This window comes from Cyprinus carpio, chromosome A9, assembly GCF_018340385.1.
Source record: "Cyprinus carpio isolate SPL01 chromosome A9, ASM1834038v1, whole genome shotgun sequence".
Classification (NCBI taxonomy): domain Eukaryota; kingdom Metazoa; phylum Chordata; class Actinopteri; order Cypriniformes; family Cyprinidae; genus Cyprinus; species Cyprinus carpio.
In genome coordinates, this window is record NC_056580.1 from 24650726 (window position 1) to 24668905 (window position 18180).

Sequence of the window (18180 nt, forward strand, 5' to 3'; positions counted from 1 at the left end):
CATGTCATCTACTTACACTCCACTGTTGTGGTTCCCAGGCATGGAACCAGCCTGTAAAAAGTGGGCGGCTCAAACCCTTGCTTCACCACTAGGATAGGTCGTATCCAGGTCACGGCCTGCAGGATGGGACTTCAGATATTCCTGTGCTGGAACCAGTGCTTCATTCTTCTCCTTGTCATTGGCACCTTTTGCCGATCCACAGGTACACCTGACAGAACATATCTATGCTGTGATTTCGGGTGGTCCAGAAAGAATATGAACAATTGCGATGAGAAAACCACCCCGACATTCACCTGATCCCAGATGTCCAGCAAACATCACGTCATCCTCATCCAGGTCATCTTGGTTTAAGGTTGTACTCTCTGTCGCTATAAAGCGACCCGTGCTGGTTGGAGCACTCAACAACCGGGGTGTGATACTGGAGGTTCTCTTCCTGAAGTCTGAGGAAAATAAGAACCAAGAATGGGCTATATAGTATAGTCCTAAAACAAACCTATTTCTTCTGTTGAACACAAAATAAGATATTTTGAAGAATGCTGGTAACCAAACAGTTGCTGGTAGCCATTGACTTTCCTAGTATGAAAAAAAATACTATGGAAGTCAATGGTTTGGTTACTAACATTCTTAAAAATATCTCTTTTGTCTTTGATGAACTAGCCCTTTAAAGCAACTATAAGCCATGCAAACAAACCAACAAGATATGAGGTAAATTACAAACATCACAACCATTTACTATATATTATATTATATTATATTATATTATATTATATTAGATTATATTATTATTATTATATTATATTATATTATATTATATTATATTATATTATATTATATCATTTAACAACCTCAGAGCTCACAACAGGTCTTAGGTTTATAAAGTTTTTGTTAAAAAATCTATTTCCTTATGGAGAAAATTAATGGAATTTTTACTTCCAGAACATGACTGTTGCACTTTATTTGTATAATTTCATTAGTTACAGTATATACAGCATTTCAAAAATATTTATGATTTACTATTTGAGTTAGGATGTGGCATTAGAATGTAGCTGCCCTATGTAGACAACAAGGCAGCCAGAGGTTTTTTTTTTTTGTTTGTTTGTTTTTTTTTTTTTACAGTGTGCAAGTTTTACTGTACCTTTTGCTGCTGGCATACTGAGACTTTCCACCAAGGTTTACCCAGAAGTCAGCTGGTTCCTGACCCTCTGCAATAACATGCTGCTCCCTCTTAGAGATGATGTCAGCCAGCGTTTTGGGCCATCTCTCTCTCATCTCCACTGCAGCCCTGCACAATAATATTTAATGCAAGTAGTTAGGACAGACAGGTAAGAAAATGCAGAAACATCATCTGAAATATGGGCAGATATTGTCAGCATTTGAAATACCAACCTTGCCATACCACAGGTAGCAGCACTTATCTGTGCTGAGCACAAACACATCGTTGGAGTTCAGAGAAGATGAGCGCGGAGGCACCTCAGTGGCACGTGTGTTGAATTCATTTGTTCCATGCGACGTGAAACAGTCTTACTGACGGCTGAGAATGGGAGGAGCCTTCTCTGGAACTTCCTTCCTGTATTCAATCCCCAGTCCAACAAAACAAAGAAGGTGGGTGCATGCACTACAAGGCTAAAAAGGTTAAGTGTGTCATTTCTGCACTACTAGCGGCACCATAAACCCCTACTGCTTCTTGTTTGACAGTCCCACCTAATAGTTTTAAATGGCGCCACACATTTCACACTTTTCTTGTAGCTAACTTTAATTGTCCTTGCAAATTAAACTAAATGAAGGTATGTTTATAGCAAAAATAATATTTTAGCTTGTACTGAAGCAGTACCCTCAAAAGTACACCTTTGTATCTTAACTACTCTTAAAAGGTGCATGTTAGTATTGTTAAGGTACTAATATGCATCCTCCTAATTAGAACCCTCTATGAAGTGACTGAAAAACAAAGTTGTACCTTTGAAGGTACTGCCTCAGTGGCAAGCTGTTGCACTTTTTTCCGGTAGTTTTTGTTTTTAAAGAACCAGAAACAAAATCATTTTTAAAACAGGAAGTGTTTGTGTGTTTTTCGTTTCCGTTGTTATAACCAGGGCAGGACTTAGGGGCGGGGGCCCCTGGGCTTGAGGTTATGTTTTGGGGGCCCTATACCTACACTACAAACATCATTTTGGAGTAACACAAAATACACAAACATATGCTTTGAGGTTCATAAATAGTACAATTAATATGCAACACGTCTAGGCTATAGTCAGAGTTTAAATGTAATATTAAATATTCATTATAATATGATAAACAGGATGTGTTCTCTCAGTTGAGGGATCAAAACCCTGAAATAACTTTGAGAGAAAAAAAAAAAAGCCAGAGATGTTGGCTTATTAATATTAAGAAATGTATGTCATATCTGTGTCCTCTTATGTCAGGTTCTTAGTAAGTTAGCTTAAAAAAAGCCAACTTACTGAAATTCTATTTAAACTTGGTCTGCCTCGGGTTGCTATATCTTTTTTTATAACTGATGCGGCTTACAGTTTTTGTAAACCAGACTATCAAACCCACCTAAAATCCCATAGACGTTCATTGAGGGGTGAAAACTTTTAACAATAAGACTTGTGGTGTATTTAAGCTGTCTATTGTTATAGCAAAGCTTAACAAACTCCCTACTGAAAAAACCCAGCTAAAACCAGCCTAAGCTGATTGACTGCTTAAACTGGCCTCCCAAGCTGGTTTTAAAGTGGTTTTGGCCACTTTTTTAGCAGGTCAGGCTGTCTTAGCTGTGGGTTTTAGCTTTTTTTTTTTTTTTTTTTTTAATGAATCAACTGGTTTTAGCTGGATTAGCACATAAAACATGCTTACAACATGCTAGTAATGTGGTAATCATGCTAGAAACATGTTAACAAGATGTTTGTAACTTGCTAATCATGCTAACAACATGCTAATAACATGCTAATCATGCTAGAAACGTGCAAGTAACTTGCTAATCATGGTAAAAAGACTAATCATGATAGATACATGTTAACGTTACAAAATGCTAGTAACTTGTTTAATCATGCTAACAACATGCTAGTAACTTGTTAACCATGCTAAATAATATGCTAATCGTACTAGAATCATGCTAGCAACATGCTAGTAACTGGCTAATCATGCTAATACATGCGAGAAACTTGCTAATCATGCGAAAAAATGCTAAAAAAATGCTAGTAACTTGCTAATCATGCTAGAAACATGCTAACAAAATGCTAGTAACTTGCTAATCATGCTATCAACATGTTAATAACTTACCAATCATGCTAACAACATGTTTATAACTTGCTAATCATGTTTGAAAAAAGCTAACAACTTGTTAAACATGCTAGAATCATGCTAGTAACATGCTAATCATGTTAGAATCATGACAGTAACATGCTTATCATCCTAGCCACATACTAGTAAACTTGCTAATCATGTTAACAACATGCTAGTAATTTGCTAATCATGTTAACAACATGCTATTAACTTGTTAATCTTGTTAACAACATGCTATTGACGTTTAGATCTTGCATGTGCAGTGGAAATGCGGCTAATAATTTCTGAATTCTGACTGGCATATTACGAACAAATCAAACAAACGTAAACCGGCAAAGGCAGGGCCTCCTACAAGACGGGGCCCATGGGCTGCAGCCCAATTAAGCCCTAAGTCTGGCCGTGGTTATAACGGATGAAATGACCAAGTGCTGCTTATATAGAGAGGAACAGGCTGACAAACTTACCTCATAAACAATCATTTTACCCTTGAAAATGGCCATTAGGTGCAATAGGCTCCTTTCCCATAGGAACGCGGACCTGCACTGGTTCTTACTCCCGTTGTACTTCTGGTCCAGGATCACAGCCTGATATGCAGAGGCTGTCAGCTCCGCTGTGCTTGCATGGCGGCCCCTAAAATGCCATCAGTATTCAGAATTTTAACTGAGAAATGCCTTTTAAATAACAGTTAAATTCCTGACTTTGAATTGGAATTTAAACTGTAGGATGCAGAATTCCAAATTGAATGTAAGAAAGGTGGAATTAAAATTTGAAATTCAAAGAAGTTCATATCATATATTTGTAATTTTTTAACTATAAAAGCAATGTGACACTGAAGACTGGAGTAATGGCTGCTGAAAAATTCAGCTTTTGAAATCACAGAAATTAAATTAAATTTTAAAATATATTAAAATAGATAAGTTATTTTACCATATAATAATATCTCACAACTGTTTTTACTGTATTTTTTTTACTGTATTATTGATCAAATAATGCAGCCTTGGTGAGCAAGACTTATTTCAAAAACATTAAAAGAATCTTTGTAATAGAATTAAATTACAATGTAAAATGATTAAATCAGGATGGAAGAGATACTTACTTGCCACATGTAAAGAATGTAATGTAGTTTTGCTGTTGACTTCATATTTGTAGAGAATGAGGTAACAGTCCCCACCGTAGAAGTGGCCGAGCCACTTCCTCTCAACAGGGGCAAGCTCATTGTCCTCTGTCCTCCATACCTGAGGGATGAACACACTTATGTAATGAGTTATTTTTCACTGAAATGAATGAACAGGCTATTGTCATTTCATCAAAGGTCATTTCACTGACCTCGCCCGGCTTCGCCCCGACCATCATCCACCATTTTCGTCTGTGCAGCCAAGTCAGGGTCTGGCATGCATTGAGGTGGCATCAAACTTAACTTGCTCAACCTTGGCTACAGAAAGCAGAAATTATAACATAGTAGAGTCAGAATCATGGGTTTCTAAGGGGGCATTTATACACAATGCATTCTTGTGTTTTGTCGATGCTATTTTTATTTAATTGTTGTCCTGTGTACAGAGCAATGGATGTCAGTTTTTTCTATTAGAATTTCACCACAGCTGTTTTTAACACAAGAACGCATCCTGTATGAATGCTTCCTTATTCTTATAGATGATCTTTGCATTGTATTTCAGCAGTGTTGGGAAGATGCCAACTAAAATAACAACGCAACTAACATTTTTCAGTAGTGTGTGAATATTAACAACATTTTTTTTTTTAGATTTTTTCTGTTTTAATATTAAAGTATTAGTCATTTGTGTTTTTTGTCTATTTTTAGTTTTAGTGTTATTTTAGTAATGTTGCTTTGGCAACAAGCTGAAATGAAGTGATTTTATGTCATTATAATTATTCATTTTTATTATATTACTATTTATTATTTTATGTTCTTTTAATTAAGCTTTATTTTTATTTGGAGGTTATTTTATTTCAAGTAACAAAAATGTTTATTTAACTACAACTACTTTTCGCAAAAAAAACAAAGAGACTGTAAAGAGATCAGTATAAAAAACTTAAAAAAACTGTAAGAGATCAGTAATCAAAAGCTTTCTTTTACTACTTCTGTCCTCTCTCATATATTGGACTCAAAAGACTGATTGACTGACTAATCTAGTATACCATTTTGTTCGGAAGGTTCATGTAAAGGAACTGATTCAAGAAGTGATTCACTGATTCAAATCCTTGCATGGCAATTTAGGCTGCCATTGCCACTGTTCATGAGTGTGTTTTCAATTATATAAATTAGGATGTATTCTTTTTTTTTCCATCTCCTGGACTCTTGTTTTTACAAGTGCTTTCTTTACATTAGTAAACCATGTTCACCTATTTTTCCTGGACTGTGAGTGGAGCCCAATCCAGCTGTCTGTCCCTTGTCTGTCCACTTCTGAAAGAGTTGCTTGAACACGGATGATTCTGCTCCTTCGCTTACTGTCTCTACATAGGTGGATGCAGGATATCCTTTTGCCTTTATGTAGGCCTAGAACAATAAAACATGAAGTGAGATGATGAAGTGTTTCTTTAGCAAGAATTGATATGTGATTAAATTAAAGGGATACTCCACCCCAAAATTTAAATTTTGTCATTAATCACTTACTCCCATGTCGTTCCTAACCCATAAAAGCTTAGTTCGTCTTCAGAACACAATTTAAGATATTTTGGATGAAAACCTGGAGGCTTGAGACTGTCCCATAGACTGCCAAGTAAATAACAGTGTCAAGGTCCAGAAAAGGTATGAAAGTCGTCATCAGAATACTCCATCTGCCATCAGACCTGCAATCTGGGTTATATGATGCGATGGGAACACTTTTTTTTGCATGCTGTGTATGCTCTTCTGTCTCATCCACGCCACAAGGATGTGCTGTTTCTACATGTATTTAGCTTTGATTTGAAATAAAACAGTGCATCCTTGTGGCGCGGATGACACAAAAGAGCATACGCAGCATATGGTGATATGGAGAGACACATAGAAGACCGCTGACAAAGGAATTTTTGAATAAAGTCGTTATTTTTGTTTTCTTCGCTTACAGAAAGTGTTCCCGTCGCTTCATATAACCCAGATTGCACATCTGATGGCAGATGGAGTATTCTGACGACGACTTTCATGACCTTTTCTGGACCTTGACACTGCTATTTACTTGGCAGTATATGGGACAGTCTCAAGCCTCCAGGTTTTCATCCAAAATATCTTACAGTAAGTTGTGTTCTGAAGACGAACAGAGCTTTTACGGGTTTGGCACGACATGGGGTAAGTCATTAATGACAAAATTTTCATTTTAGGGTGGCATATCCCTTTAAAATTTGGTGCAATATACTTTGCTTAGAAATATTGGGCATTATTTCTTTGATAATTGTATACAAAAGTATTATGTTGCAGAAGTGGCTCTGATGCTATTTGATCCAGAATCTAACCAGATCATTTTTGTCCTCCGAAATAATAACTTAAAGACTTGACTTTTAAGGCCTTGTATGATCAATTATTTGATAATGAATTGTGATTCATTCACACGGGTTTTTTACCTCACAAATACTTGCAAATACACAGTTGGTGAATGAGGCCCCTTGTGAAAAGCACACCTTGATTAGTGCTTCATTGGTGTAAGACTCACCTCTGCTTTCTTCAGAGATTCTGCTCTTTCAGTTTTTGATGCCTTTTTCCCCTTCCAGATAAAGATCTTTATTCCACCTTGATCCAGCAGATAGCAGTCCTGTCACAGGAATCAGATGTCAATTGGAATACTTTCCTCCTTTAAAAGGGGCTGTTTTAGTTTCTCTCCTTTTTTTCAGCTAAGTAATGTTTGTGCAGAAGTGGTGAGTCCTTTTATAGACACTGTCTTTTTGTTTTTGAGAGTGTAATAACAGCCATTTCTCTTTTATATCACAATGAGAATCACACACTCGTTGAGCATTTGTATAGCTATCATGAATACAGCTTGCTTGCTTCCTTTCTGGGTGCCTTTTTTTGGTTCCACTTCTCCATTTCAAATCAACAATTTGTCATTTTCAAGACAAGATTTTTATTTAGTTTAAATATATGTTCATGGTCTTGGCGCACAATTCATTGACAGTTCATGAATGCATGCTAACAGTTTTTTAATTAACTTTAATCAAAATATATCTAAAACAACTTTCTTCTACAGTTAAAGTCACAAACTTCTCTTTCTTGTCAGATTATTTCCGCCAACTATTCAGCTCCATACATATTTAATTTAGCTTTCACAATTTCCTAATCAAGTCATTTCTCTCATCAAACTTACTTTTTATCTTGAACTTGTGTTCAACTACAGAAGCAGTTGGCCAACAGCATTTCATGAAGACTTTTTTATACAATATTCTGTCATATTTGCATCACATCCGCATGACCAGATCAAACTGTGTCATGAGCATGACTGTATTCCTTCTGTCTTATCTTAACAGGAATCCATTATGTAGGCGTAGAAATTATGCTGATCAGCTGATGCTGACTCCCAGCTGTGAAATGCACATGTGTGTAAAGGTGTCATTGGGAGCCTATGCTATAATCATGGCCTTTACACAGAATTGCTTTATACTGCAATGTTTATTTTTGGGTAGCGCTCATGGTTATCATACCTCAGTTTTCAGTAGGTCGTGTGTGAGAGGTTTCACTGCCACCTCCTGCACTACAAGGTTACCCTGAGCATCTGAAATACTTTTCACACAAGATACTTGTTTTAGCTGGAGCACGTCATTTTCAACACATGCTTTAATTTGTAGTTAAAACTATTACTCACTGAAAGAGTTTAATGGCAGTCTTGAGTTTTTCATCCACAATATTATCTGGAATGGCATCTTTGATGTGTTTTTTCTCCCCCAGTGCCTGAATCATTAATTTCATTGCTTCCTCGGAAGATTTCTCATCATCTCCTTCCACTACAGTTACTTGTGCTCTACCACCCCTCTCTCGATCACGAATGTCCTTAGCTAGGTTCATTCCCTATGAAAACAAAAGCCTTAGTGAACTTATGGTGCATATTTTGTAATATGCACCCTTAGCAACAAGAATGTGTTTTTGTCACTGAATAGGGGTATTTTTTGCATTGCAAATCAATTCTAATGGCTTACCCTTAACCTCTCCATTCGGTTACTCTTGGGGCCCATTCCACTGAATGAGCAGGCTCCCCAGGTCCAGCAGGAACACATCACCTTGATTAAAGCTGTTCCAGCTCATTTCCACCTACGTACAGAGGAATTGAACCTCATTATTTACACTTTTTTTTGGGGAACATCAGTTTACAAATAGCTCAATATCCATATTAATCTGGGACAAGACATATAGCCCCAGTTTCACAGGCAACGCTTAAACCTAGTCTCAGACTAAAATGCTTGTCTGTGCTGTTTTAACTGAAATAAACTTGCAATGACATATCTTAAAATATGTCAGTGTTATTTTTTCTAAGGTATGTTTATAAAATATGTCCTAATTGAACTGTGGCCTTAATCCTGGCTTAACCTAAGCCCTGTCTGTGAAACCAGACCCTAGTCTTTAAAGATAAGACCGTAGTTCACCCAATAATGAAAAAATTATGAAAACAATGAAAAATACTTAAAAAGACTTTATTAATCCTCGTTAATGTCAACTATTGTAGTTAACTAATGTTAATAAATGGTACCTTAAGAGTAATCACATCAGGCATTCAAAACCTTATTTAATAGCAATTTATTACATGCATGCATATTATATTAGTATTTATAAAGATCTTATTTTTTTTAATCATTTGGTATATTATTTAAATATTACTTTTTTGCTTACAGTATTCCTTTCTTCATCAACTTGAAATGTGATTTAGATGTTTAAATAACAAATAAATGCATGGCATGCAGAGTAGCTTAACATATGTTTAAAATGAATATGGACTGATGATTTTTAATCAGGCTTATTGTGGGTAGTTGGTTTTTGTGTTGTTGACGTGAATAAATGAGTAGTAAAATGTCTTAGGGGTTTTTACACCTCTGGTCTTGCTATAGTGGGTTGAATTTCTTTATTGTGCCTGGGGCTATTCTTACCTCTCCTGCAACCACATGCTTATTTCCCTTCACATGCAGCAGTCTGCGAATGTTGTATGTGTTTGTCTCCACTTGTTTCATCCCAGATGCGACTCCACCTTTTTTGTATCTGGAACAAAAAGATTAGCATTGTTATCAATTGTAACTCATGTTTACTCACTCAAAGTTGACCACTTCTTGTAAAATGAAATGAAGAAGTCCATTTTTGTAAACTTCCACATTTTTTACTCTTTGTGACTAAGAGACGCATTATAAGGTCATATGCTTCTCACAGCATCTTAAAATAAAGAGCCTCAGTGTTGGAAATTATGATTAAAGGAAAATATGTGCATTGTGAACTCCCCTTGAAATGTTATTTATTCATGTCAACATCAGGGTCATATTTCACCCAAAAAAAGCTAAATATACATATATATACATTATATATATATATATATAATATCTTTAGTAGTATCTTTTTATGCACATTTTTGTTTAGTATTATTTATTTATTTATTAGCAAAGAATCCTAATGGTCCTAAAATATGTGTGACACATATGTGACCTTTACATGTTTTGGTTAATTTGGTTTATAGATTCATACAAGGTGACTCTTAACATCAGTCAGGAGATGGCTTACATGATGCCCTGTTTGAAGTATCCTTGGAAAGTGGCGCTCTCGTGGCCCTGGGTTTCACGATGCTGTACAGCAGCACCCCCTAGGTGTTCATCCATCTGTGTGGTGTATATTGCTGCTGCTCCCTGCTCATCCTGGGAGGTGTCCTTACCCAGCCAATAATGGAGGTCATAGGTGTAGTTGTTGCTGGTCTTGTGAGTCTGAAAATAAAATGTTTTTCTTTAGCGGTTAGTTTTTGTCAGCTTAAATGTGTTTGAGTCGATTAGGACACTAAGTGCTGATACTTACGTAGAGTATTACATAGCTGTCTCCTTCAAAAAACTGTCCATATGTTTTGGGTGGACAAGGCACGAGCTCCATGTTCTGACCAGTAATTTAAAAAGACTGATTAGTGATTTGCTAAAGATGTCAGTATCTCAGATGCTGAATGTACTAATTTAAAGTACAAACCCGATTCCAAAAAAGTTGGGACACTGTACAAATTGTGAATAAAAACAGAATGCAATGATGTGGAAGTTTTAAATTTCAATATTTTATTCAGAATACAACAAATATGACATATCAAATGTTTAAACTGAGAAAATGTATAATTATAAGGGAAAAATAAGTTGATTTTAAATTTCATGGCATCAACACATCTCAAAAAAGTTGGGACAAGGCCATGTTTACCACTGTGTGGCATCCCTCTTCTTTTTATAACAGTCTGCAAACGTCTGGTGACTGAGGAGACAAGTTGCTCAAGTTTAGGAATAGGAATGTTGTCCCATTCTTGTCTAATACAGGCTTCTAGTTGCTCAACTGTCTTAGGTCTTTGTCGCATCTTCTTTATGATGCGCCAAATGTTTTCTATGGGTGAAAGATCTGGACTGCAGGCTGGCCATTTCAGTACCCGGATCCTTCTTCTACGCAGCCATGATGTTCTAATTGATGCAGTATGTGGTCTGGCATTGTCATGTTGTAAAAAAACAAAGAAAATGCAAGGTCTTCCCTGAGAGAGATGACATCTGGATGGGAGCATATGTTGTTCTAGAACTTGGATATACCTTTCACCATTGATGGTGCCTTTCCGGATGTGTAAGCTGCCCATGCCACACGCACTCATGCAACCCCATACCATCAGAGATGCAGGCTTCTGAACTGGAGCACTGATAACAACTTGGGTTGTCCTTGTCCTCTTTAGTCCAGATGACATGGCGTCCCACTTTTCCAAAAAGAACTTCAAATCTTGATTCGTCTGACCACAGAACAGTTTTCCATTTTGCCACAGTCCATTTTAAATGAGCCTTGGCCCAGAGAAAACGCCTGCGCTTCTGGATCATGTTTAGATATGGCTTCTTTTTTGACCTACAGAGTTTTAGCTGGCAACAGCGAATGGCACGGTGGATTGTGTTCACCGACAATGTTTTCTGGAAGTATTCCTGAGCCCATGTTGTGATTTCCATTACAGTAGCATTCCTGTATGTGATGCAGTGCCGTCTAAGGGCCCGAGGATCACGGGCATCCAGTATGGTTTTCTGGCCTTGACCCTTACGCACAGAGATTGTTCCAGATTCTCTGAATCTTTTGATGTTATAATGCACTGTAGATGATGATAACTTCAAACTCTTCGCAATTTTTTTTCTGAGAAACTCCTTTCTGATATTGCTCCACTATTTTTTTTTTCGCCGCAGCATTGGAGGAATTGGTGATCCTCTGCCCATCTTGACTTCTGAGAGACACTGCCACTCTGAGAGGCTCTTTTTTATACCCAATCATGTTGCCAATTGACCTAATAAGTTGCAAATTGGTCCTCCAGCTGTTCCTTATATGTACATTTAACTTTTTCGGCCACTTATGGCTACCTGTCCCAACTTTTTTGGAATGTGTAGCTCTCATGAAATCCAAAATGAGCCAATATTTGGCATGACATTTCAAAATGTCTCACTTTCAACATTTGATTTGTTATCTATATTCTATTGTGAATAAAATATAAGTTTATGAGATTTGTAAATTATTCCATTCCTTTCTTACTCACAATTTGTACAGTGTCCCAACTTTTTTGGAATCGGGTTTGTAGTATCCTTCCTACTTACCTCCACTCTCCACATCTGAAGTCCTGGTGTGGTTTTATCAAGGACTTTGGGAACATCGGTCTTGACATCCTGTGGCATGGTGCCAGCTTACGTCTCAGAAAGTACCTGGAAGAGAGAACAAAGGGAAGGTTGGATAGAAATAACTTGAGTTCAGTGATCCAGATTGTTTTCTTAGAATTACAAAGCACACATGTTGAGTGTATGAACAAATATTTGTATTGCTTTTTACAGACCCAGCTCACCTTCATGTTATCCTAAACCTAAAGGCAGTTATTTTTCTCTAAACGTGGCGTATTTGGTATCACAGTACATAATCTTAGAATTAAATGGAAGATTTCTGGTTCATCATTTTTTTAACTAGTAATGAAATCTGTTCATCCCATGAAGCTATTATATGGCTTCTGAAGACTTGTGTTTTTGTCCTTTTTTTGGACTTTGAAAGCCATGGTCACTATAAATGGTATAAAACTGTGCAGCATAAGACAGAGTGAACTTTTCCCTTAATATATTGTTTAATGATTTCTTTCCTGATAGGCTTCCTTAGTGTTGTTTAAGTGGAAAAGAGGGTGCAGCCTAAATAAGAGTCTGTGCACTTAAGTTCATGCATTAGCAAGCCCAGGCACTAAAGCTAAAGGAAGTGAAAGCCTCATGTCAAATATCTGTTGCAAATGTGTTGTAAAAATACTACGCCGCCATATCCAGAGCAGTTATCATTAAGTGTGGCTGAGATGTCAGGGCGTGATCAAGCCCCACAATCCTTCACTTTATCTACTGCAATGAGCACATAGTTCAAGCGGCATATAAATGTTTGCTTAACCAGTATGTCTGTATTATTTTCCTTAAAACATGATTAATTTACTTGAAAAGGAAAATCATGTAATGTGCCATTTCAGAGAATATGTTTTTCTTTCTTTCTTTCTTTCTTTCTTTCTTTCTTTCTTTCTTTCTTTCTTTCTTTTTCTAAATTGTTTAGTTAGATTTATGCATTTAATCTACAAGGAAAAAAGCTAAGTTCAAGATTTACTAAAAAGGTGCTTAATTGTTATGAAAATAATATAAAAATGTGAACATCTTCCTAAATATAAGCTTTATGTTCTTTATGCAAGATATTTATTTGTTTTTTTATCACTAATTCAAGATATAATATCTGAAAACAAGCCTAAATATATTATACAAGTTTGATTGTCAAATTATTAGATCTTGTGTAATGGGTGTTTAGATATTTTACTAAAAGACAAAATATTTAATATTTTTGCACTGAACGGTACAGAGTTAATTAAATAATTTAACCATAACTTTTATTGCATTACTGATCCACTTTTATAATAATTTATTACATGAATAATCTCTACATTTGCTCACGTAACAATCTATTATGTTCTGAAGGAAGTTGTACATGGTTTATGATGGTCAGGGGACTATAAAAATTTGATTATATTTTGTTAGCTTTGTCTTTGTTGTGTGTAAACCACCCATATGTTTAAATATGCTACAAATTATGTGGCTAGTGAGGAATAGTATCTCTTTTTCAAGACTTGCTTCTCACGTTAAAGTACCAACCACATCCTTTCTATCCTCACATCCACATCGCGGTTACACTGATTTAAGAAACTTGCCATTGCTTGGTTACTATCTATCATTTGTGGTGTTGTTTTTAACAAATTAAGCAGGAAGCTTCCATCAAATCATGTGGGGCCATCGCACCTGACAATAGCTTTTACATGCTACATTATGGTAATTTAATGACATTTTTCAGTCAATGTGAAATGCATTCATCCTTACGCTGTGGTTTATTTAATTTATTTTTATTAATTTTATTAATATGTGGTTTATTAATTTTATTTTAAAAGATCCCCTTGAGATATAATCTCTTCTTCCAGGGAGACCTGGTCAAGATGGCAGCACACAAAGTAAAAAAAAAAAAAAAAAAACGAGTTACTTAAAAGTAGCCAAGCAAAATGTCAGATCATGAAACAGCGATCAAATAATACACACACATACAGTATACACACCCTATTTATATATCTCCATACGCCCTAGAGGATCATTTTCTGTTTGCATATCCCAAATTTATGAGCTTCCTTATCAACATCTTTTTATGTTTGCCTGGTACCTTGCAGCATAGATGTTGATAAGGTGTGATAATAAGGATGACTCAGTCTCTCTTGTTTGATTGGATGGTTGGGTTTTATTAGGTGGTTGTACTGTCTCTAGTGTGAGCAGATTGCGCTGACCCTTAACTCACCAGTTAAGTCACCTTTGTAAGTGCAAAGGTTCATATTTCCTAACTAAATCCTAGAAGTTACGTTGTTAGTGCAATAATGTCTTAACAGCTTCACTCTGCTGTTACAGTTACAATGGCATATCACAAATGATCTGCCCTGCAGAATTACTAGATGCAGTGTGTCAGAGCAAACAGGAAAGTGTGCAGAGTTTTTTATTTAACCACCCTGTGTTTGATCAGGCCTGACAGTGCTGTGTATAGTACATGTCTCATCTCCACCTCCTTCCTAATAACCTTGATTAATATTCTTCCTGTAAACTGTCCACCATGACCAAATCCAACCTTCTGTTTCAGACCAAAGCATACGAGTAGATCAGATTATGAAATGCAAACATATAATGTACAATGCAATATAGAAAAAATAGCATGTTGTCAAGTCATTCAAACATAAAGCAACTAATGGGATGTTTTAGTCACCATTGAGATTCATTCAAAATGAATGACAGCAAGCCAGCTTAAACACCAAACAGATTTAGTTTTTGCTAGACACTGTATACCAACGATATATAGCTAAGCGTATTTTATCCAAGACGAGACAGTCAGAAATTAACTTTCTCATTAGGGAACCATATTTGCTTTAGTAATTGTTTCGGGGGAATATGTTATGTATAAATGTACATATAGGTGTTTTTCACTTATGTCAAACACTTCAAATGAATCAGTTAATTGATTCCATAAATATTCTGGAATATATTTAATGTTAGATAACAGATAAAAGGTGGAACAGGAACACTTTTGTCAACCCTAATTCTGATAGCTGGGGAATTTTTGTCATTTCTACCATTTTTTGCCGCAGATGATAGAAGTGTAATTAATAATAGTGATTCATGTTAAATATTTAGGAATAACCACTGAAATAAAAAGCACTGCTATATTAGGTACTAAATTTACAACTGGGTTTTCCTTTTTTCGTCTTTTACAGGGTCAACTTTTACAGTCTACTTGGCTAATGAATCACTTTAATGAGCATCTTCAATGTTAAAGGTCTTTTTCTGCAATGGAAAGAGCGAGAGTAAGAGGAGCTCACCTGCCACCGGTGGAATCGAGAAGGAAGCAGGCCAAGTAAAGGTTCTGCTGGTTCACATACAATGGTGGAGACTGTGCAACTCACTCTCGCTTTCTCTACTTTACAACCCTTGCACTTTTATCACTCTCTGTGTTCATTCACTCAGGGCCATATATGGGCAAGAGCAGGTGATATGCATACAGGTGTGTCATATCTGTGGTTACAGGCATAAGTCGTTCATCTCCGCCCCCCTCCACAGTAGATTGAGTGATAGAGTGAAACAAATATGTTTGTTTAGCCTCTCCACCCCCAGCCCATCTGGTGCCATGCGTACTTGTCCTTTGCATTTTACTGTAATGTGTTGAAATGACTGTATACTATACACTGACCTCCTATACCTCCTTCTGACCACTGAACTTCTATTCCATTTTATTTGACTCTGATAAAAATGAATTTTTATTTGTTGAAATATTTAATTACCATAAGAATAAAAAATATATGCACTATAGCAGTGCTTCTCAAATGGTTTGGCCCTAATATGCTCTAATCTGGACTGGAATGTATTACTGGTTAACTCTTACATACCAGTCAAAGGTCTGGACACACTTGACTGATTTTATATTTCTCATAATTTTAACACCTTTTTAACTTCTTATGCTGAAATGCTAACCCAGTTAGCAGTAAGTTCATAAAAAGCAACCCAGCATGGGTTGGTAGAGAATCTAGACAAAAAGTGTAGTAACTTAGACATGTAGAAGATACAATAAAAGACTGCATAGACAGCAATTATGGCTGGATAATTCCATTTGTGTTTTCATATTTTTTTTTTATTTTTTACTTTAATAATAATTATAATATATATAACATATAATATATAAAAAAATATTAATATGAAATAATGAGTAGGTGTGTCCAAACTTTTGACTGGTAGTGTATCTTAGTACAAGTCCAAAGTCCATGCATACTTACCGGATGAATCAACTATGCCATAACATGTGGATAAAGGTTTAAAAATAAATAGGTGCAGGTTATGTCGAATGTTTTCTGTTATGAGCTAGTTAAAGCCTCCCTTGGTGAACCTCATCTTATTCCCTCTATGCATTCATGTAGTCTATGGCATCAATGCAGACCATTTTTTTCTGAGGCACCATTGAGCTGGTCGGATCTTTTGAGAGTTAAACAGACCATCAAAAGTGGGTTGGTGATTAGTAGTGAGATGTACAATTCCCACTGTTAGCCTACTACAGTCACCCCTGTTTGTTGTGCTCTGTTTGACCCCTTGCAACCAACAGTAGAGCCTTTGTGAATGACATTGTGAAGGATGCATGAGAAACAGTGCAAACTGAGAATGAAATTGCTCTGGATTTACAAATGATTATGACTTACAAGACCCTCCCTTAACCTGCAACACACAGTCCACCATAAAATGGCACAACAATATATGTGAATTAAATGATTTGAACTCCATCAAAAGTCTCTGAAATCAGTAGTTGTTCTGTTTTTACAGTTCAAAACAATTTATTCCAAAGGAATGTTTCCTACCTTTTTTTAGGCAGTGTGTTTCTGTCCTTTTTTGCAGCAGAGTGTTTGGCTCTGCTCCTATCTTTTCACTTCCAGATTGCCTCTAGGTGAACTTCAGACTCCCAAATGCGGCCGCTCCCATATCCTTCCTCAAACTCATTAACCAGCCGCTGCTGAAAAGCAGTCAGCCACCAGTGCTTCAGTTCTAACTCAACCCCTTCTCTTACATAATCCAGGACACATGTTAATATGGTGTTAGTTCAGCTTCATGAACCTGCTTTTGTGAATGTGCTGCAGATTGTGTTAGGCTCCAGAGGAGGTTGGGCTTCAGCCATTCTATGTCAAATCTAAAAAATGCTGCCTTTACAGGTAAACCAATGTAGGAAGGCATCAAAGCAGATCAAAATTTTTGCATAACATTATGTCTACAAAGATGCCTTCATCTGGTCTTTTCTTTTCTTAAGGGCAGTGGAGATGTAGCCTAAAGGTCTGCTACTCAATATGAGCCCCATGGAATCCAGAAAACTGTTTGATTGGATATTTTTTTTTACTTTGGGTTCAAGTTTTGTTATCTCAGAATAAACTCTGACAGGGTGATCAGGATCAGTCTTGTATCAGCTTCGTTCGTCTTCAGAACACAATTTAAGATATTTTGGATGAAAACCGGGAGGCTTGAGACTGTCCCATAGACTGCCAAATAAATAACAGTGTCAAGGTCCAGGAAAGTATGAGAAGCATCTGCCATCAGTTGTTTAACCGTAATGTTATGAAGCGACGAGAATACTTTTTGTACATGAAGAAAACAAAAATAACGACTTTATTCAACAATTCCTCAACTCTGTGTCTCTCCAAATCAGCGTAGCACCATGACTTTTATTTGATAAAAAATAAAATTAAAATATTATTATTTTAAAATAATAGTGCATTATTTTAATCAATTTATAATGATATTTTATTTTAAAATGTTTAATTTATTCCTACATTGCAAAGCTGAATTTTCATCAGTCATTATTCCAGTCTTCACTGTGCCACATGTTTCTTCAGAAATCATTCTACTATGCTGATGTGCTGCTCAAGAAATATTTCTTATTTTCACAGTTAAAAACAGTTGTGCTGCATAGTATTTTGGTGGAAACCATAGTGCGTTTTTTGTCAGGATTCTTGTAACATTTTAAATGTTGTTACTGTCAGTTTTGATTGATTTGATTCATCCTCACTGAAAAAAAAAAAAAAAGTATTATTTTCTTTAAAACAAGTTGTAACAAACGGACTCAGGGACAGAAGGTTATATTTCAACAGGTTTATTATAAAAGCAGGTTTGTATGTGAAAATGGTGAGAAGCAGGTGA

General features: G+C 36.2%; 1 pseudogene; it reads right to left on the bottom strand.

The window, feature by feature from the left end:
• Positions 1-69: 69 nt before the first annotated feature.
• Positions 70-15461, bottom strand: LOC122146200 (annotated as a pseudogene).
• Positions 15462-18180: the final 2719 nt, after the last annotated feature.